Source organism: Seriola aureovittata, chromosome 5, assembly GCF_021018895.1.
Source record: "Seriola aureovittata isolate HTS-2021-v1 ecotype China chromosome 5, ASM2101889v1, whole genome shotgun sequence".
In the NCBI taxonomy this organism is placed as follows: Eukaryota; Metazoa; Chordata; class Actinopteri; order Carangiformes; family Carangidae; genus Seriola; species Seriola aureovittata.
In genome coordinates this window covers 2,208,256-2,231,627 of record NC_079368.1, presented here as the reverse complement: position 1 = coordinate 2,231,627, position 23,372 = coordinate 2,208,256, and the positions used below count along the sequence as shown (strand labels likewise).

Below are 23,372 nucleotides of genomic sequence, written 5' to 3'. Positions count from 1 at the left end.
ATAACCAAACGAGAAAAATGGAGGATCAGAAATGGTCATTACTTAACAACGTATTTCATCAATTAGACATACAGTAGAATCTGTCCACATGGTGACCACTAATAATCAGCAAATATAATAACATCATCTGAGCTGTTTTTCTTTACAGCTCTCTCTTCTTGTCTGACTGACCATTCTCTATAAATGGTGCCAATCGTCTAGTTCTAGAGAAAACAAAATAGACATGATTTCCAATGTGGTAAACTGCACTATATCAGACAAGATGTGCATAAAATTAAAATAAAACATGATACAGAAATGGTCTGTGTATTATGTGGTGAAATTTGCTCCTCAGACTTTTCACCCCAACTGCCTCTTTTTTTCAGACTACTGACAACACAGCAGGGTTTTAACCATACTTGGAATAGATAAAGCCAGATAGATTTTGTATATAATTCCCAGCCTTACCTTATAGCCATAACTGGCCAAACAGATTTGGGATGTTAAAATTTACAGTAAAACTCTACTTCAGACAGCAGTACATCCTTTTTATTTATACAAATGTACCAGCACAATTCAAAAATACCCCATTACAACTTACAATGCACTTAAAGTATCAAAGCAAAAGTTCTCATTCTGAAGAAAAGTGGCCCCTTTCACTGATTATACATGACATTGAATTATTAATACTTAAACACCTTAAGGGGTGAGCATAGCATGTAATTTAGTCAAGTAGTTCCCAACCTGGGCCTGAAGGGACTAATGGGGCAGGAAATAAGAAAAAAAGAACAATATTACATAAATTTGAATTGTTTTTTTTTTCTATTTATTGATTTGAACTCTTTTATTTAAAATGATTTTTTTGTGAAGTACACAATGGTTTGTGATTTATCATATGTTTAAATGTAACATTTAATGAAATAAATAATGTAGCAATAATGTAAGAATTAATCTGAAAAAGCAACCACAGCTATAACTACAGCTGTCAATTAAAAATAGAACCTGAGTTACTTTCCACCACTGGAAAGCAGTCAGGTCGAACAGAGGGTTTGCAGTTAACCTTCCGTTAAGCAGCCGTGACTCCATCATGGAGGTGCATGGAGAAGTTTTTCATTTCTCTCCATTTCTCTTGGAATTGTATTTACCAAACCTTTGAATATTGTGGTGTACACATGATCTGAATTTGGAAGGGGTTGGGAGTCAAAATCCTGATGGACTATTTGTTGTGATTTCTCCTACAGAGAACGTTTTACCAGAGATTTATGAATTTTGTTGCTGATATAAATGTCTGAAAATCTGGTTCTAAAAACTTATTCTGGATCTGGCTCATATGAATTTGTGACCATGCTGACTGGTGTAATTGTGTGTATAAAACACGTTTAAAAAACATTCATTTATTCCTTCATTCATTATTCATATTTATTTATTTTTAAAACTTAATGTTTTTAACGTGTTGTTGATCACCTGCCACAGGTTATACTTTTTTGACATTTTATTTATCACTAAATTTGTGTGTAAAATAATAAACGCAGTTGTGACAGAGCCACACATCTCAAATATTACAGTGTATGTTTCCTATTGGACGAGCTGTAGTTCTTTCTGCTGTCACAGTGCAGGGATTTACTCTGCGCTCTCCTTCCAACCGCCTATCAGTGCTCTGAATGGTGTTCCTGCAGAGGGGCGGGACTCAGCCTTCTGGCATTCCAGAGGGAGGGGCCTAAAATTGAAGCCCTGTGCTGCATTCATGTGAAATAGGAAAAATAGGAAATCCAGGTGATTGGAGACAATACGTTCCAGGTTTACTTCCTCCTGGTAGATAGATTTCTGAGCACAGCTTTCATAAGTCAGAGGTAAGAAAACAATTTCCATGTTGATAAATAAAATAGCACGAATACAAGAAAATATTGTTCCTCTCAGCTTTATTTAGGTTATTTTGTAATAGGCCTGCATTTGAATTCAGGAGGGGAACAGTGCAGAGAATGGTAGATACAAAAATTAATAAAATATTTGTTTTATAGTAAAATTACACAATGATTAATTTCTATCTTGTAGTTGAAATCAGCGCCATTCTTTAGCTCTAAAACACAACCTTAAATGTGACCTGTGTTTATCTAAAAACAATAATCCACTCAGTGAATCCACACTCAATTTCTACCATGTTGTAAAACACATCTATTGTTCTTAATTGAAGCTGTTAAGTTTCCGCAGTTAATCCCGTGATCCTGAATGCAACATTAACCTATGAGGACCCGACCACAAAAACAGACCGTGTTGTATACATTGCAGCTCAGATACAGACCTAAGAGCTCGTAACCATAGCAACGTGCAATCTCTGTACCGCCGAGCGACTATATTTCTTGGAGAAGGGGTGGGCTGAAGTAGCACTGCATACTGAAGGAAACTCCACAGCCAACAACGTCACCTAAAAATCCCGTAGTCATTTCATTGTTTGATGGGAATAGTTTTTGTCCGTTTCTGTCTGAGTGACAATCAAATAACACCCTCCCTCCTGGGGCCGCAGTACAAGCCGCCGGTGAAAGGGTTAACCCGGGAAGCCGCTGGACCACACATGTTGGAAGGAGCTGAAAGCTGACCAAACCAGTTTGGATCAACCAGAGTCTCATTTAGCTCCAGACAGGCCAAACTAATGGACCTGACAGGATTAACGCCGCGAGTCAAACTATGAAAGATCAAAAAATCATTTCTTCACAGATTCCACGGCGGGGGATTTTAGTGTCAATATGTCTGATTGAATTAATTTGAACGAATTTTAGAAAGGCAAGATCTTGGTTAAAATCATTCAGATCATTTAGTCATGTTAGGCCTACACTGTTTTTAACCTCTGTGATTGAATAAATGAAGAACAGCTTGGCTATTTCTAATTTCTTTCTTTTTTCTCTTTTTTGAATTCCTTTTTTTTTCCTTTTTTTTCTTTTTTTCGACAGCTATATTTATAACCTAATCCGATTTATTAGAAATTGTTAACACTGTGTAATAAAGATTTTAGAATTATTGTTTGGTTTGATATTTGTTTATTTTATTTGTTTGTTTTTTTGTTGGGGATTTTATATATTTATTCATTTTGTTAGTTTTTTTTATTATTTTATTATTTGTTTATTTTGCTCAGTGACAGTGAAAGTATAATTGTTTTATTAAAATAATCTTTTATTGGCCTACGTGTGCCAAACACAATTTTATAAAGGCCTAGAACATGAATGCTTCTCATAGTCTTCATATTTTTAAAAAACTGAGAATATTTAGTAAATTTATGAAAAAGCAATAATGGGGCAAGCAACACAATTGAATAAAAAAGGAGATGAGTCATTTAACTTTGTTGATTCATACAAGAATAAAAGGAAGAAATGTGGGAAACCAATTACTGCTATGGCTACATGGTGTTAGTTATAGTCATGGAGCGATGCCACAATAAAAATGAGGACTATTTAAACCAAGTGAGCATTAGCTTAAATGTTGCTGTTAAGTATTATGAGATTTATCAGGGGAATCATTTCTATATCTGAGAACATACTTCTGAGCTTCCTAGTAATGTCAACATATCCATATAACTTAATTTATATTTTTTTTATATAGCTAGGGTGTTGCTTTTAATAAAAACAGTTACTCTTAAATCATAATGAATGAAGTATTAATTATAGAATATTTTTCATACTCGAAGAATGTGGGAATAAATTCTTGAAAAAAGTTTGTCTGTTTTGCAATGGTAATTAAAAAATGTATCTCACTTTTAATTCTAAGTTGCAATAGGTATACAAAAGTAAATAGTGATGGCACAGGTGGAGCTGAGTCTGGCAACAGTCCTGCATTCAAAATTTTACTTATTAAAAGTATTTTGTGCAACATGTCCATATAAATATATATATATATATATATATATATGATCTTTTATTGCTGTCAGAGTTATGTACAGTATATTCTCATGTATTATTATGATTATTGATCTATTGACATGTAAGTGTCATTTAAATGTTTTAGCTCCCTGAGTTGGACCTCATTTAAGAATTTAATAAATTGTTAGGTAGTTTAATCTATAACAATGGATCATATTTTAGTATTGAATTTTTGTATTGTTTGTATTTGAAATGTTAATATCAACTAGAAAATTCTTGGAGAAATGTTGAATGTGCCTGCTGCTTGGTGCGTGTACTTCACTCCTCATGTTTGAATCTGTACAAAGGACGTTACTTTTAGTTTCATTCATGTCATAGAGACTCATCCTGACACCAACCTCAGCCACTGCAGGTGTCCCTCAAAACCCCTTTTGAAGCTGTCATGACTGGCCAAGACAACCTCACACTGATGGTTTCAAACCCAAATTTGTTCCAACAACCATAGCAAGACATGTATACACACATGTACAGGCCCTAACAGAAGTTGATCTGCAATAAAGCTATAACACTATATCCCCATATAGACAAACTTTTTTTACCTACCTTACCACTTACCTTTTTGAGACTTTTATATCCACTGTCGTGGAGATGGCGTGTGTCTGCAAATGTCTGTGCTTCTGTGTTTGGCAGTATAAATTGCATACGGTTTTGTGCAACACAGCCAATAATTCCCTCTTGCCATGTTGAGACTTTTATTTTGAAGGCTAATCCAAATCGTAGAGATGGTGTAAATGTGTTTCTGTCAATATATATATATATGTGTGTGTGTGTGTGTGTGTGTGTGTGTTTGCTTGTGTGTAGCGGTAGAGCTGCCCAACAGAACCTCCAGTAAGTTCTTTTTACCTGCTTGAGACTCTAATTTTGAAGATGGATATCAAAAAAGTAAGATGGTTTTTGTTTGTTTCTGTCAATGTGCATGTATGTATTGTTGTGTGTGGCAGTAGAGCTGTCTACCATAGAGCCTCCAAAATGCTTGTGTTACCAGCTTGAGACACTTATACAGTTAATATCCATAAGGTGGTGATGGTGTGTGTCTGTCAATGTATGTGTGTACATGGGGTTGGGAACTGCCAAAAGCTTGACCTTCAAACAGCCCTTTGAAGTTGTCAGGACCGGCCAAAATGACCTCACAATAATGGGTTTGAATCAAAATTGTCCTCACATTTATAGAAAGAATGTACACACACTCAAAGAACCACAAACCATAATCACATACACACAAGTACACACAAATACAACATGTTGATTTAGCCTAGAGTTCCTCTCATACCTGAGTTAAAAGGCTAAGAGTTAATGAGCCAATCAGAATCACCTTTGTCCATTTCTGCCAGTAATGTAGTAATCAGTAGCACCTGCTGAGGTAGATAGACTGGTTGCTATGGTGACTGTGGCCACCAGGGGGAGGAGGGAAACACGCACAATCCCTTCTGTCACCCTAGGCAGACAACAGCTTTTAAAATGAAACTTGAGTTCGAAAATGGGATATCAGAGGTAAAACTACAAGTCCTAATGAAAAGATCACCTCACCACTGCCGTCCCAAGGCTTCAATAAAGAAATTAATATCTTATATGCGTAGCTACAGTTTACGGTTGAGGTTTTATCGCAGTTTTGAAACTCCCCTCAACTCTGTTAGGGGCGAGAGCTTCAGAGCTCAGTTTAACATGGCTGTCGATATCAGAATGAGACCAAAACCTGGTGATACAGGACAAAAATCTTTACAGTTTTGATATAAAAATTGTCAATGAAGGTTAGAAAATGTGGGACTGATTTTCATTGCTAAAGCAGTGTTGAAGTGGCTGAAAAAATAGTTGAAGATTCAAAGAAAAACTTGTAAGCTGGAGGTTGAATGGCCTAAAATCATTGAAAAATACCTAAAGAAGAAATAGATAAGAAAAACTCATAATCTGAAATTTGAAGGAGATTTCTGAAGCAACGGTAAAATGGTTGAAAATGCAGCTCAATAACTGAAGTACAGTACTTTGAAAAGTTAGATGCTGAAATATTTAACTGGAGGAGTTGGGAGCTGAAGTTCATTAGCTGCAAAAGCTGAGAACTGAAACATGTTGAAACAGTTGAAAGTGAAATTACTCACTGCCAAACCCGAACCCAACCCTCACAACCACAGAAAGACATGAAGATACACACATACACAACATACAGAGCTCACATCAACATGTGTAATAAGGGTAAGAGTTAATGAGTCTAATTAGCTAATAAGAATCAGCTTTGTTCATTCCAGCCCTGATACTACGTTAGTACTACTTGCCTCTGTGTGTGTGTGTGTGTGTGTGTGTGTGTGTGTGTGTGTGTGTGTGTATACATCACAGCGATCAAAGAGTCTCTTAACGAGCTGTTTCAAACACCTGTGTCTAGCTGGAAGACAGCTGACACAGAGCTAAGTGAGATTTTGGCTCAGCAACCTCTCAAACAGCTGCTATCTCTGAAGAAAGTCCTATCAGAACCATGAGCGACACAAGACCTTTGTGCACAGAATATGTGGCTTTGGTGTTTCTAGAGGCAAAAATGTGGAAACAGAAGTGAGTTACAAAAAAAGGTCACTTCTGCTTTTCTCTCCTGTGGCCAGGAGGACGAGTTACACAGAATTTTTTCAGAAGAGTTCTAGAGCTTCTCCCACTCTAGCTGTGATGTCATCCACTCTAGCTGTGATGTCATCCACTCCAGCCTCTGCTCATTAAGCGTGATACACACCCAATATAGACCCAAAAATCATTAGAAAAAAAGATTAAAACTAAAACTGTGATAAATCAAAAACTGTTGAAGATATCAAAAGTTGTGAACAGTTTAATGTTTGAATGAAGCCTGTAGCTCAAAGTTTGCTGAAGTAGTTCAAGTTCAAAGAGGCTTAAGTTTTTCTAGGATCAACATCTCCATTCATTTGAATGGGACAAAAATTGCAAAAAAAAAGCTTAATATTACAAAAATTATGGTCATGGACCATAACCTGAAAATGAGGAAAAAAACACAGGACAGGAAGATTTGGTTACAAAACTGTTATTTTGGCCAAGGAAAGAATTATGTTGATCAAAAACAGCCATTCAAGTCATCTGGTGAAAATTACTCTATCATATTATATACAGTATATCGCAGAAAAAAAATATACAGCAGGGTCAGTTTTTTTCCAATGTCCATGTCCATAATGTCTGTGTGCGTTCATCAGTGTAAAGCAAGGCTGGGTTTCTTAGCAGAGAAGAATTTGGCTGTCATGGCTATCATGAACACATACCTCACTCATCCTGGGCCAAAAGACTGGAGATCAACTGTCGCAATAGAAGTAGAACTCTGTTCTATCCTGGAATTCCAGGTTGGGAGTAGAAGGAAGACAGAGGACCTGGAACACAAGGAGGTGAGGGTGGTAAGGCAAAATAACCTCACACATGACATCACACATAATTTCCCAACTGAGGACTTGGCTTTTGTCCCCAGTTAAGTGGTCCTGAAATTTGTCTCCAAAGGTCACCTATGACAGAAACACATTTTATTAATATTAAAAAAAAAAAAAAAAAAGATACACACACATCCATCTGTTGGGTTTGAGTACAGAAAATAAACATATGTATTTTGGTGACTGGCAGATGACAACATACAAATAACAAACTGAAACTTAAAATCACACAATAGCTATAAAGGGACTGTCTGCCTTTAAGAAAAGCTGAGTAAAACATATCACATCCAAAACTTTAATGGTTGATGTTGCTGTAATGTAGCCTCTCTTTTAACCATTGTCTTACCGGCTCCACAGGCTCCATATGAGATAATATCAAAGTCCTGAGATACACAACATAAAAGTACAATAGCAAATGTACAGCATAAAATAACAATAAAAATATCTAATGCACAATGTCCAATAACAAACAACAGATGACTGTGCAGATCGGAGATGGTCCACCCACCTGACAAATGACAAACTCATCACATCATACCACGATTCATCATGAATCCAGCCAAATGCCCACACCTATTAATACCTACCAATAATAATAAATGAGAACGAACAGAAATGACAAATTAAATCCAGTTATTCAGTATGATGACGCTTGATTGAAATTTATTCGAGTCCTGCTATGGGTGGTTTGTTGTTCATTAGAAGGCATTCTGGGTAGACATAGTTGTAGTCCTTATTGAAATGCTTCTCAATTTTCTTTACATTGGGAATTCTCAATGTTTTCTCACTCAAATCTGTTCCGTCACTTTCATTCACAATTCATCATATCTGAAAAATGATTCTTCTGCTTTTGTTTATGGAGCTGATTAGTCCTTGGATGCTGTTCTTTAAATATCTTTGCATTTCTATCAGTCTGTCTTTCAGATCTAACTTACTTCCCCATCATCACCTCTTCCCTAAGGACGATTGAGGTGATTCAGCTGAGGGGAGTCGTCATATCTCCTATCTTCGTGGGCCTGTGCTTAATGAAGATGTATCACATTGATGGGGTCTATTCGCCAAAGTCCTTCTCTGTGGTTAACCTCAATAAAGACAGTCATACAGTTTGAAATAAAAAAGTTAAAAATCAAAACCATGTTGCAGAAAAGGAATTCAGTATGAGGTTGAAAAATAAAGCTGCCACCCATGGGTGCAACAGCTCCCATTGTTGAAATAGTCAGCTTGCCACTGGCTTTTCTGGGGTTCTCCAGGTGGACAGGTGAAAGAGCAGAGAGTATGAAGATGGTTAGAGGAGGAAACATCAGAGAGACTCAGACACATGTTTGAGCCTCAGTCAGACCCAGACCCAGATGAAGAGTCTGTTGAGACCAGAACCAGAGGCTAGCAGACGGATCAGAACGGTTAGCGTAGTTAGCATCTTTTATTGGTGGGACTGCTGCACAAGCAATTCCACTATATGTTGTTCTCTGGTTCAATAATCCTTCTCTCCAGACATTTTTTAAACTATGTATAAATACTCTGTGAACTCTGTGAATTTTTCAACCAACTTCTAATAATAACACCCACTGTTTTGCAGATTTTATCTGCATCCTGAAAAATCTTTTTCAGATTGTCCCATCGCTATATTCAGCATGATGGTTGCTGAAAGTGTTTGTTAGCATTAATATTACAAAAGCTAACAGTAACATTTGGCTTTAGGCTATAATACTAAAACTTTTTAGGCTACTGGGTCAGCTAAGTCAACGTCAGTGCTGTAGCGGTATACAACTAATGTATAACAATATAAGTTCTTTCACTAATTTATCAAACTCTGTTACTTCAACTCAGCCGACATTGTCGTCAGAAGTTCACCACCCACTCAGTCAAACTACCCTTTTCCAGTGGGTCCTACCAGGCTAGAAATGAAACCCACACCTTGTGATGTGCCCAGTGTTTCACGTGATGTTGCCGTTGTTCCCACTGCGAAATTCCTGAACTGCTGCTCATATATACAATATTTCGATTCAGCCAAATTCCCCAATAAAGCTGTTCTCATTCAAGTTTGTCTATTTCTGTTGTCATGACGATGGAACAAGTATGAAGTAGTCATTAAAATCCACCAGCATTCACTTCCAAGCTATTTCTTAGTTGCTGCTCTGCTGCTTAAACCCTGATTTATAACTGCGATGTCATCTCACAGAATCACCAACCACGTGCGTTAGAGACACCGGCTGAGATGTGAGTCCTGCTCTATGTGCTTGTAAAATGATCTCTCAGAGAGAACGTTAGAAGCAACAGAATTATCTTTCTTATAGTGTCTCTCACAGCACACAGCCTTCATCAGGGTAAGAAACTGCTGTTCTGCCTCTCTGACACTCACTGCTGGAGACTGTCTTCTATGGAAAGTGTAAAGTTTTGCCCAAAAAGTTAGGAGATTTGTCACTAGGTGCTTTCTTGAAAAACAGTCACTAAATTGTCTGAAAAGTCTGTAAATCTAGTGATAAATGCACTAACTTGGCAACACTGCTTCTTTGTGCCAAACCATTTTGAAAGACCAATGAGCAGTGGGGAAATTTCAATACTCAACTAGCCAACCAATGGTGTAATCTTATGACTCTGTCACATGGTATGCGGCTGACCAATGATGCTTGATCATTCGGTCACTCAGTCACAGACATTTGCAGTTATACGGCTGCTGTGATCCAGCCTAAAAACATGTCCCCTTTTCAAAAGACCTGGTTGGCAGGTTGTGTTATGGTGAACTCTTCTTCACGTTATATTGATTCAACATAGAGAGGAGAGATAAAGTTCAAGCCGCTGTAAGTGATTTTCAGGACCAGGACTTAGGGGTTTTAGAACAAGCTGACAATATAACATGTGATAACAACTTAATGCTGACATTTTTACCATCATAACTTATGGTTGACAAACAGCATATATACACACACACACATACATATATATATATATATACACATACAGAGAAACAGAGTAACTTTGATTTGGAGTCGTAATACATCTCTGAGCCAGATTTTTCAAACCACTTTAAATTTAGGTAAAAGTGAAAGTGAGCACGCCTGATCTGTCAGTAATAATCCACCATTATACAGGATACGTGTAAAACATGTGCAGACCACAGTTTAGAAAAAGACATTTCCATATCCCTGCTGTTAACTTGGTGCATATAATGTTTTTTATTACTGAAGGAAATGATGATGACAAAACTAGAGAAATAGAATAGAGAAATGAAAAAGATCCGTACGTCCCCCGTCAGTCCAAACATCTGACTTATACACGTTTGTCTTCTGATTCCTCTTGTGCACGTTTCGCCCTATGCTGCTGTAAAGAGTCTTGTGTGTGTGATCTTGTGTGTCTACGCATGTTGCATAGAAATCAATGCTTTCCTGCCTGCACTGCACTATCACTGGAAACCTCCCCATCTCCGTCTGCATGGAATCCATACCATAATACTCCCATTCTCCTGCAGTTCCGGATCTGAGCTCGCAGTCCGAGCTCCACTCTGAATGGATCTGGCATCATGGAGGAAAATGGGAGCATGTTTCCATAGCAACGCTGCCTGTCGCAGCCGTTCGTATGGTATAGGAAGAGAGGAGTGGTGCAGGCTAATGTACATTCAGTTTGCAGGGTTCACTCGCAGTGGGCAGCTCAGACTCAGTTAGCGGTGAAGGTGTCTGGAAGAAGCAGCTTTTTCTTCAGTGTCAACTGCCTGAATAACATGAAAGATCCAACGGGATTTAAATTAGAAGTAGGCCCAGTGAGGTGGAGACATGAGAGGTAATATGTAGGTTTGTCGTGTTCTATGGCATTAATTATGCTCATTGATCTGTATCTGCACTAATGACTGACAGGGACTGCTTGACCAGGTGGTGAGGTTTCTGAGCTGTAGCATGTAGAAGGAAATAAGTCACGCTGATGTTGGTGCTGTTACTAATGTATTCAAAACTCAAAGATTACCTTTCAAGATTATTATAGATACACAGGAAAGACTGGAGGACAAAGTCACTGGATGATATGTAAGAAACATTCCAGGCCACATGAGTCACACACTTACATGTTAACAGGTTTATGTTGACCAACCAGAGAAATGGTGTGAATGGTCAGCAGGCTTGGTGCTGCAAAAGAATACAGTAACAGGGTTGAGAAGCTATCAGCCCTAATTTTATGACTTTAATTTGATTATTGATCACTTTTATTTGACTCTTTTCTTCCCATATCCTACAAAAAAATGTCACCAGTTTATTAAAGCTTCGTCGCAGTTGTTTTCATTGTGTCTGGCGGTGTGAAAAATAATGTTTGGCTCGCTCTGTGCAGACTTTTAAACATGGTGGGTGAAATAAAATGCAGCGAGTGCTCAGTCAGAAATGTTCATTACTGCAGACCACACCCCCCCCAAAGTTACTGAACGTTTGGAAAATACTTCCCCACGACCAGGGACTTTTTTGAGGGTCGATCAATTACCCCGGAACTAAATTTAGACCGCGGCTCTTGCAGAGGAAACGCACATAGTTTCCTTGTTCCTGGGGTAATGGCGGTGAGGAAGACAGAGCGGTCCGATTGCAGGAGGTGAGTCTGAGGTGCAGGAAAGCACCGACCCATGAGTGACACCTGGAGACTGGAGGACGGCGTGCCAGAGCAGAGCATACGGCAGACCAGGAAGCAGCAAGGTGAGTGAGAATGCACCTGAAGCAAACGGAGAATTGAGTTCCAACAGGTAAGAGTCACATGAAGGACGCAACCATGAGAACACATTTCAAAGAGGCCGAGTTGAGATACTACCAGCGTAGCTGAAACAACAATCTGGCAACAAATGGTGTTATATAAAGGAAAGCTTGACTGGTGATGACCAGCAGGTGGGTTGAACGGCAGGTGCATGGAATGATGTAATCAGGGTGGATTCTACAGAGTGCTGGGAAACCAGGTCTGCCACACACACACACACACACACACACACACACACACACACACACACACACATATACACACACACACACACACACACACACTGACAAACAAGGGGAGGGGAAGCAAAAGGAGGAGAGAGAACCTAGAGGCAGGGGCTGAGCCGTGACAGGAATATTCTGCCATGTGACATTAACAATCTGGTTGGGGTAAATGACTTTGGTCAATATTCAGGTTGAGCTTATAGTTGCTTATAGTTTAGTCAAGGATTCGTGTAAGGTTTAGGTAAAAGTGACATTTTCATTCATTTGTTAATGTTAATTGTTAATCTTTTGTCAATTTTCACTGAAAATGGTAACAAAATGATAATATTTATGTTCGTATTATTTTAGAGTTGCATCTGGTATTGTGATCGATTGTGAACTCAGAAGTCATTTTCCTATAAAAAGGTGAAAGGAAGGTGTGTGTGGGATAGGGTCACGACAAACTACAGTGTATGATCATGGAATGAGAGAACATGTCACCAATACATCACTGTGGCTCATTAATGTGTTTTTAATAGTTTTGAGACAACAGTGGAGTTCTGTGGCACGGAGGATGGAGGTATATCAGGCTGTGATATTCATACAGTGCTTGTTGGTACGATCAGGTCAGTGTTTGGTTTGGATCTGCATCTATGATTTGTTGACAATCAAAAAGATTTTAAAAAATCTCCTGCATCTTATGTGCATCCATATGGTATAAAAGGGATCACCGTCAGCTTCAAGTATTGGATGTTCCTCCCTTCTCATTTGACTCATACACACACACACACACATGCACACACAGCAGCAGCATTACACTTACACGTCTTAGCATTTTCTGCATGTAGGGTACATACATGGGGGTATATAGCAGACTTAGACCTGTAAATGGGGTCAGTGACTGTGGTCATTCTCTTGTATCATATGTAAAGAGTGAGAATATGTTTAAAAAGACATAAATATAGAGTGTAAAGCGTTAAAACATCTATATTCAGGAATTAAGATAAAATAAAAAGTTCATTATGGGACTAGGGTACAGTTAATTGATAAGATAAAAAGTAAAATAAGTTAAATGTTAAAATAATTTCATTGTGTTGTAAATAGTGGTTAAATTGTTAATTGTACTTCACTTGTTACTGTGTTAGTGCAATACTCAAACAGGTCAATAAGTGGTGCATACCGCCTCTGAGGAACCGAGAAACCCCTGGAGGCAGCACTGCAGAATAAATCCTGCAGTCAAGCTAGAAGAAAGCTGAAGTTTTGCCTCTTTGTTTTATTCATACAGATGGGTTGGTGTTCCTCTGGATAACATGTGAGCCCCCTAGTATGGGGGATGAGGGTGCTATGAGTCTTTGTGATGATTGTGATGATGTCTGGTGTTTGGAATTAAGTAGGTTTTTTGATGTAAGTGGAGGTGTTTGGCTACACTCTGCTGTGCTGGGCTTGTGGACCTGTTGTTGATCATTTTCTATGTTAAAAAAAGAGAATTAATCCTGCAGTCAAGCTACAAGGAAGCTTGACGAAAATTCAAGATACACAGTGGTCAGACTTCTGACTCAGATTCTGACATTAGCTATAGCTCACTGTGCAGGCAGATTGATGAAGGCTTATCTGAGAATTTCACAGAGGCAGAAGTAATTCGTACTATGTTAAACATAATCAAGCCTGGTACATTTAAAGACCTGCTAATGACTAAAGATGGGTTAACTGTAGCTGAGCTCAAGCGTTTCCTCAGAGCACACTTAAGAGACAAAAGCAGTGCCGAGTTATTTCAGGAGCTTAGCAATGCAAGACAACAGGACAGAGAAAGCCCACAACAGTTCATGTACAGTTTAATGGGGCTAAAGCAGAGGGTAGTGTTTGCTTCTCAGCAAAGTAGCTCAGAGTTTCAGTATGACAGCAAACTTGTTCAGGGAGTATTCCTTCACTCACTGTATGGGGGAATTAGTGAGAAGTATGCATATGTTCAACGAGACCTTAAATCTCTCATTACCAACACAAGTGTAACTGATGATTTTATCTTAGAAATAATGTCAAAGTCAGTCGGTGAAGCGGTTGGGGGACCAGGCACGCCTGGTCAGACACACAAAACCAAAACATTCACAGTCAATGCTACACAACTAGGGACGAGACAACCTGCAGTCCGACCTCCAGCTGTTCCAGCCAGCATCCTTCAAACAGACAAGTTCAGGCAAACCGCACAGCTATACATGAACTGACAGCACATGTCGCAGCCTTAGTAAAGACTATAGAGACAGCCCTCACTCCTATGGCCAGTACTCCAGAGCTGCCACAAGTCAACTCAGTAAGTATGGTGCAACCATCTAAGTCCACCAACTGAAGGAGGTGCCAGCCATATATAGCTCAAGGGACTGCAAGCTGCAACCACTGTTTGTGGTAAGGAAGGGCACAGAGCTGTTGGCTGCCTGTCAAAAACCAAACCTGTGGGAAACGTGATGAGGTGACCACCAGTGACCAAACAAGAACCAGTGTCCCCTGTCACAGTAAACAACCACGACTCCATGACTCCGGCTAATAGCCAGCCACCATTCAATCACAGAGTAAGAAAAGGAAATTGTCTATCAAAACTGATAGGCCAAAGATGTATGCTTATCTGTTACCTCAATACAGGCGGCTGCCCTCGTCAAATTTCTTGCCGGCTCCCCCTCCTGACAACATTCTAGTATTTGTTTTCTTGGTACTCAGTGGATTTGACATTTGTAACTGCAATTGCGGCTGTACGCCACTACAGCAATGTAATCATAATCCATGCATCAGGCAGAGCCATTCGAAATTGCCAAAGAAGAAGAATAGATAACGCACTGGATTTTCTGTAATCAGTGAGACTTCAGCCCAGGAAAAGCCTGTAAATGACACCATTAAAGTAGGACAGAGCAGTCTCAGTTCTAGGTGGCCAAATATGTGAGATAAAGTGTCATGTCAGATCATGGCCACAGGGAGGAACAATGCTATTTGAACCAACCTTGGAGAGTGTACTACTAGAGGGGCTAGAGCTGTTTCCTGCTTTAGTAGATGTGCCACCTGGCGCCTAAAAATCCCAGTCTGCAACTCAATCAAGCCTCTTCCAGTCACCATGAACAGTCTTAGGCGTATAGAAGAAATGAGTGACAGCAGGCCAGTAAATCTCAGTTCATCCTCCCAGGAATCAGCAAAGTCAAATAGTGACAGCAACAGTGTGCGAAAGAGTGGGTCACCAGAGTCTCATACCCAAGAAAAGTGGCATCCTTCTGTCAATTTAGAGCATCTTGATCAGCAGCAGCAGGAGATTGTGCACCAGATGATTTTAAGTATATTTTTTGGGCTTTTATGCCTTTATTTGATAGCACACAGTAGAGAGACAGGAAATGGGGAGGCAGAGAGAGGGGGAATGACATGCAGCAAAGGCCGTCCGATGCGGGACTCGAACCGGGGCCGACTGCAGCGATGGGGGGCCTGCTTAGATCATTACGCAACACGACACTCCGCACCAGATGATTTTTGAGGAGTCTGATGTGTTTACAAGGGGGGAGGGAGACATAGGCTGTGTACCCCTCTTACAGCTGAAGATCAATGTTGTGAACAACAACCCTGTTCAAAAGTCCCACAACACCATACCCAAGCCCTTGTATGAAGAGGTGAAAGAGTATGTGCAGAATCTCCTTGACAGAGGTTGGATCCACAAATTTGTGTCTTCTTATCTTCTCCAGTGGTTTGTGTCCAAAAAAAGGACCAGACTCTGAGACTGTGTGTATGGTTCAGAGGGGTGAACTGAAAGGCGGTGCCAGATCATCATTTGTTACCACAAAGCCAGGACCTGCTTCACAGTTTGCAGGGCAACACATGGTTCTCCATCCTGGATCAAGGCAGCACATATCACCAAGGGTTTGTGAGCGAGGAATCCAGACACCTCACAGCCTGCAGTACATCGTGGGGGTTATATGAATGGATAAGGACTCTATCTGGCCTGACAAATGCACCTGCAGCTTTCCAGAGATGTACTGGGGGCGTTTTGGAAGGTATTAGGGATGAATGCTGAGCTCCATACCTTGATGCTATCCTGTGTTACTCAGCATCGTTTGAGGATCATTGACACCACCTCAGACAAGGTCTCCACATGAGGGAACACGGTATCAAATTAAGAACAACCAAGTGTGAGTAGTTTAAAAAGGTGGTTCGTCACCTTGGCCAGCTTTTTTCCAGAAAATGAGTCAAGATTGATCCACAGGATTTGGCTGCTGTCATAGCACTTAGAGAGAAAGATCCTTGCACAGTTGGAGACGTCAAATCCTTGCTGGGGTTTCTTGGATTCTACCGTTCCTTCATCCAAGACTTCTCTCAAATGGCTAAAACACTGTTTGACCTGCTGCAGAAACCCACTGAAACTGGTGAAAGTAACACCCAGAGTCAGACAAGCAAAAGTAAAGGCAGAGTTATGAAGGGAAATAAAGGGCAACTTCCCTCAAAAACACCAATTACATGCACTCATGATGGCCCTCATGTTGTAGCCAAGCTAGTTGACATGCTAACTAATCCACCTATCCTAATCTACCCGAACTTTGACCTCCCATTCATACTGCACATGGACTTGCCAATGAAGGTTTAGGAGCAGTGCTTTACCAGTGTCAGGACAACAAGTTGAGGGTCATTGGGTGCGGTTAAAAAACCCTAACACCTGCCAAGACAAATTACCACCTCCACTCTGGTAAACTTGAGTTCTTGGCCTCAAGTGGTCTATCGGCTTCGAGATTACTAGTATTATGTACCAACATTTACAGTATACACAGATGACAACCCTTTGACTTATGTCCTCAACACTGCCAGACTAAGCGCTGTTGGACACAGATGGGTTGGTGAACTGGCCAACTTTCACTTTGATATCAAGTACAGACCATGGAAGATGAATACAGACACTGATACTCTGTCAAGGTACCCTGTGCAGCAGAAGAGATAAGAGAAATATGAGGAAAGAGACAAGGAGACTGCTGTATGAGTGGAATAAGCTCGTGGTGGATTATGGGAATCTCTACCGATAGACTAAATAACATAAGCAGCTCGTTCTCCCTGTGAAATTGAAACAGGCCCTGCATATTGACATGGGCCATGTTCCAGAGAAAGTGACCCATCTCGCCCGTGAGAGGTTTTATTAGCCAAACATGCATCAGGACATCGAGGACCATGGGACACATCTCCACAAGTAGTCCATTCGGGAGAGAGACTGAAGAGTGGAGAGACTGAATTGCACACTCCTTCAGATGATGCGTACCCTGGAAGAGGAAAAGAAGTGTCAGTGCATGTCGTGCATGCCTACAACTGCACGAAGCATGAAGCCACCGGCCTTTCTTTCTCTTAAACGGTCAACCTCCAGTCAGAATTGACCATGTATACCTTTCTATGAAAACAGTATTCCTTATATATTTACATGTTGCTTGCATAGCTTTTCCTTCATCACAAGCTGCTCAAATTTTAATGTGATCCTGTCATCTCGATCATTAGATGTAACAGTGGAACTGGAATCCTCCTGGATTCCTGGCACAAATGCCTGGGTTTATGCTGATTTGAAGTGTGAGTAAATATTAACTATAAGGAACCTTAAGAAACCTTACTCGGCTCCAGAGAATGAGTGTATAGCTGTTGTTTGGTCCTTGGAGCAATTCAGGCCATACGTTAAAGGCCTCCATGTAACCGTCTTTACAGACCACAGAGAATGAGCAAAGTGTGGTTTACACTCACTGAAGCAAATGACGCTTTATGCTCCTGCCCTCTGTGGTTGTCTGATGAAGTATTGTCCCACACTGCACACAGCACCTCACGAGAGTACATGTCTTAGTCCCTTTATGATGTTGTATGGACGAGAGTTGGAGACTCGACTTGATCTTGTCACTCATTGGACAGAGTGGATTACCCGGTGGTCCCCCATCCTCAAAACTTGAGGGCCTCGCTTCAAGAAGCGCAGGAATATGCCCGAGCGGCGCTTAATTTGAGTCGCAATCAGCAGAACTGCTACTACACCTTGACACTGTCAAGTCTCATACAGGATTGGAAACCTTGTCAGAGTGAAGTCACATTCCCGGTTGGATGTACTAACCGACTTCACAGGTGAGCTGGCTGAACTGCAGTCTCACCAAATTTGACATTGGGGAAGATGCTGGGATTTTTCATGTGGTGGACTGCACAGGACATTTAATCTCTGAAGGATTTCTGGTGTCGTACCTGTTGGACATGCCTGAAAGACCTTCAGTGGAAGGTGCCCAGCATGTATCCTAATCAGATGCCTCAACCACCTTAACTAGCTCCTTCTGACATGAAGGACCTGCAGCTCTACTCCAACACATCATGAAGACCCTGGAGTGGCTGCTTCTCCACCTACTGAGGCCACAGGTTGAACATTCACTTGACCCCTTACAGTTCGCCTACAAGGAACATATTGGAGTGGATGATGCTGTCCTTTACATGTTCCACCAGAATAAATACAACTCTGAGTCCTGCCAAATCCAGAAATACTCAGGTGTGGACCTGGACAGTAAACTGGACTGGTCCCTGAACACAGATGCCATCTACCGGAAGGGGCCTCAGGAAGCTATCTATCTATCTATCTATCTATCTATCTATCTATCTATCTATCTATCTATCTATCTATCTATCTATCTATCTATCTATCTATCTATCTATCTATCTATCTATCTATCTATCAAACAAATCAGTGTTGTGCATGAATGAGCTAAATGAGCACCATTCATCATATGCAATTATTTCTAGGTAAATGATGAACTGAACATACCCGTTTGCAACTAATGTACATGAACATGACCGTGAGCGACGTTGATTCTGGCAAGAGTTAATAACTCTCACGCACCAGAGGGTGGTAATGCTCCAAAACCTGTTATCCAACAGCCAAAAAACATAAAACATAAGAGAAAGAAGAACTGTGTTTTATGGTGGCACCCAAGGATTTATGGCACCAGGCATGCGGCTGATGTGCAGACTTGATTTTTTCAGACTGAGAGGGAACAATCTGCATAAAAATTTGAGATTTTTTTTTCTGTTGTAAAAGTGTCTAAATGTTCATATAAACTTGCTAAAGCTAGCTTCATTTTTGGGACTGTCAACAAAGTTCAAAATTCAAAATAGTGGACTATGAATGTGAGCTAGTTTATTGTAATCTGTGTGAACTGAACTTTGATCTAGGTCCTGTGAAGTGTGACCTTTGTGTTGTCTAAGTAACCTTTTCTACACTTAGCATACAAACAGAAAGCTGCTTTTTTTTGTGTGTGACTTTCAGCTTTAGCCTCAGTGTTCAGCACATTGTGTATGTTGCTGTAAAGTGCATATTTAAGTCTTCAACAGGCTTCTCATTTTAAAACAGTGTTAGCAAAAAGTTCACTGAGCAAATGTTAAATAGCTTTTGGATCTGATAAAATCTGACAGCTTTCATTTCTGCCTCACTCTGAAATCATGAAGTGATAAAATTAAGATATCTCTACAAATGTCCAGAGATAAATTTTCCACATCATTGTGAACTACATGGCCTACATGGAGGAAACATAAAGTTGTTAAGTGGACATTGGCATGTAAATATATTCACATTGTGTGTGCTGAGACCCTGAGGCCAGTCTATTCCTGCCTCCCCAAAAGCACAGCTCAAATTCCCCCTCTTCAGGCCTATGGACATCCATTGATATCCATAGGCCTGCATCTGCTCAGAGGGATCTGCTGACTCGATGGATGGCATGGAGGGGCAGGGAGGGGGGATGGTGGTGATTAGGATGCATTTAATTGATTACCCTCTTCGAAGTGTGGAGGAGGGGATGGATGAAATCCATGCGCACACAGCCACACACACACACACACACAGCTCTTTCCTCATACCATCTGCCTGGGTGTCCGCATCCCTCCACCACCCCAAAAGACAAGGAAAATACGAGCCTCCCCATCCCCCCTTAGCCTCATACACAGCCCTCGCCATCTTTTCCAGCTCTCACCCTCTTGCCCTGTGACCTAGCCTAGGCCCAGAGAGCAGTACGGAGTAGATGAGTGGATAGATGAATGAATGTTCCCACAGCTGTGATTTCAGTTACTGTAAATTGTGAACCACAGAACTCACAGCCTGATATCACTGTTCAAGGTCATGCAAGCATTCTGGTCATTTTTACATCTCTTTGGCGTTAGCCCAACAACTTCAAAAAAGATTTATTATTTTTTATAATTGACAATAGAAAACAAGGGAGGCTTGAAAATCAAAACCTTTGGTCTGCCAATAAGGTTTCTTGTCTGCTGTTTGGATTAGTGAATGAATGAAGGGATCATCACTGTATTATTTCATGTAATCTACTGCCATCTAGTGACCAAAATTGGGAACAGTCTCTGGTCACCAACTTCATCTCATCCGTTTAGTCAGATTGGCTGGTGCCTATGGCCCTGTTCAGGCACTGTTCAGAACCCTGTTGAAGAACATTTAAACATGTTTTTTCATCTGAGTCCTTATGTGCACACCACTTTTCAACAGAGTGACATCCTTGATCTCCAATAATCCTCAACAGAAACATGAGTCTCTTTTTTTATTTTGTACCAGCAAATTTACAACATTTCCAATTAAGTATTATGGAATGCATTCACTTCAGGTTTTATATCGTAACTATCTTCAGATCACTCATTTGTCAAATGTAATGCAAGTTGTGTAATTACAGGTAACAGTGGAAACAGCTTACGGTGATCACGATTACAGTGATAAATCACTTAAATGAAACGCAAAGCCTGGAACAGAATCTTTCTCAGACAAATGCACCTTAAAAAAAAAATCACAATCAAGTAGTCCTCTGTGTTAATTTTGGGTCTTTTCATACTTGACAAGAATAAAACTTAAACAGTTATGACTACTCGGATTTCAGATTTACCTGTTTTACTTGGATAATTGAGACTAGGTCATAAATCTGCCGACCTGTAATAAAGTATTTTTACTTGGCTCTTTTTTTTCTCAATATTGTTTGGTTTCGTGCCTTGAATAGCTTCTCTGGGGTGGGCCTGGAGGTGGTGGTAGAGATGGTCGGCTTGCTGATGCAGAGAGCCATGTGGCAAAACTAAATTGCCTGGTCCCTTAGCTATGGTCAAGGTGAGGTACAGGTGTTGGAGAGGACTCAGTTCTTTCCTCTTCTCAATGCACCTCGAACCTCGGACCTTCTGTCCCAAATACATCGATGTAGCCGTTGGTGCCTGGCAACAGCATATCATTTTCAAATTCAGCCACCAAATATATAGTTAATGGCTGAAACTGGAAATACAAAGACGACAACATTATCAGGATAAATGTAAGTGAGAAATTACAAAACCTTTTTACCAGATTTGTAACGATGAATTGCATAGTTCATTGAGGATAATCGCTGACCACTCTTTGCATCAAAGCAAACAATATAACATTACATAAAGTTTACTCATGACTTGACTGGATTTTGATAAAAGGCCAACTGACACGTGTCACAACATTCCCGAATGTTTCACAGAGGTGTATCCAGGCAACGGAGCAGCCTGTGGAAGTGTATGTCTCATTTAGGCCTACATCATAAAAATTGGGACTATATTAGTGGTATACATTTCTGTAGCCGCCAACCTGCTGTCATGATTTGAACACCCAATGGTACAAAAAGCCCTTAGAGAAAGCCCTGTCTGTCTCTTTAAAGGTATAATGTGTAAGATCGTGCTACTTGCTCCACCTCCATACATTTCACCTCTTCACCCCTGTCCAGTTAATCATGTTGTTGTTTTCCCCATGTTCCTTATAATTTATTATTTATATGTGCATTTATTGTTAATAGTTAAAATTGTTGATAGCACTGAAACAAATTATGAGTACTTGTAGTACAAACAGTATGTTTTTATTTACCTATAAAAATATGAAGACAAGGGGATACTGCATGACACATGGGTGTGAGGCTACAGCAGCATGAGGAAGGGATGATGACATCATCACAAAGGCACAATCAGAAAATAAGGTTTATTGCCAGGTAGGTTTTTACTTACAAGGTATTTGGCTTGGTGTTTCCAATAAACATATTAACAGGAAATAGCAATAAAAGGGTAAAATACTGCAACAAGCAAAAAGATAAATATACATAGATACACATATTAAAATAATAAAGCTATGAAAAAAACTATGTACAAAAGTGTTGACAAAACTCCTGCTGAGCAGGATGTGCAAAAGATCGCAGTATAGACAATATGTGTTCTGTGCAGGGATAATACTCTGAGGTGTTACTGTAATGTGGTTGTTGATGGTTGATGAGGCCAGACACAGAAGAAAAGGCAGGTGCTGGTCCAACACTGGGGAGGACTGGACTGGACTTCTGGTCCTGATACAGACAAACATGTGAGAGGACAATTAGTTTAGATCATACAAGTTCTTTATATTCAAACATGTTAGGTCTGTTGTGTTTGTATAATAAATAGTAAAGATAGATATGAATATGCTAAAATAAATACAGTATTAGGCAGTGGATCCTGAACCCGCTGGTTCTGGATCAAACAGTCTCTTTGTTTTACTTGTAAAAAAAAGTTAGTGACGCATCTATCTGGACAACAGCTGCAGGAACAGGCTGAATTCTACTAAATCACTTAAACGTCTGTCAACATCATCAATCATACATTTATGTCACTTGAAGTGTTTGTCGGTACGTTTTGTCATTTGCACTAATGATACTTTTAGCTACAGACCAACATTAGATGTTACTCACCAGTCTAACAGAAAAGTCTCATCTCTCTACTCACCCAGAGCTGTTTCCCGCGGTGGAAAACCACACCAGGATTTACTCGTGTTTTGCTTCTTTGCAGTTGAACGTGGTTTCTTGTCGGAGCGGTCCTTCGACATGGAGATAAACATCGCTTTCTAGGCGCATCATCCAATGCGACAATAGCGCACACTTAGCGTTAACAGCGTTCAGGCAGCATTGGCTAATGAAGCGCGAGCTCACAAACGTCAACATACTAGTACAAGTCGGACAATGAAATTAGACAATACCCCCTAAATGTTTCATTAGACAACGTGAACAACTGAAAAAGAATTATACTTTGTGAACGGACCATGAATAGCTATCCCTTGTCTGTGGGGGGCAGCATTACGCTTTTCAGTGTACAGCCTGCCGGAAATTCATTAGAAGAAGACGGACAAGAAG

General features: G+C 40.1%; 1 long non-coding RNA gene across 1 annotated transcript; it reads right to left on the bottom strand.

Moving 5' to 3' along the window:
* Positions 1-22,184: 22,184 nt before the first annotated feature.
* Positions 22,185-23,217, bottom strand: LOC130170081 (uncharacterized). Its single transcript, XR_008827939.1, has 2 exons — positions 22,969-23,217; positions 22,185-22,553 (listed from the first exon to the last, which is right to left on the bottom strand). It is a non-coding gene; the product is annotated as an uncharacterized LOC130170081 (long non-coding RNA).
* Positions 23,218-23,372: the final 155 nt, after the last annotated feature.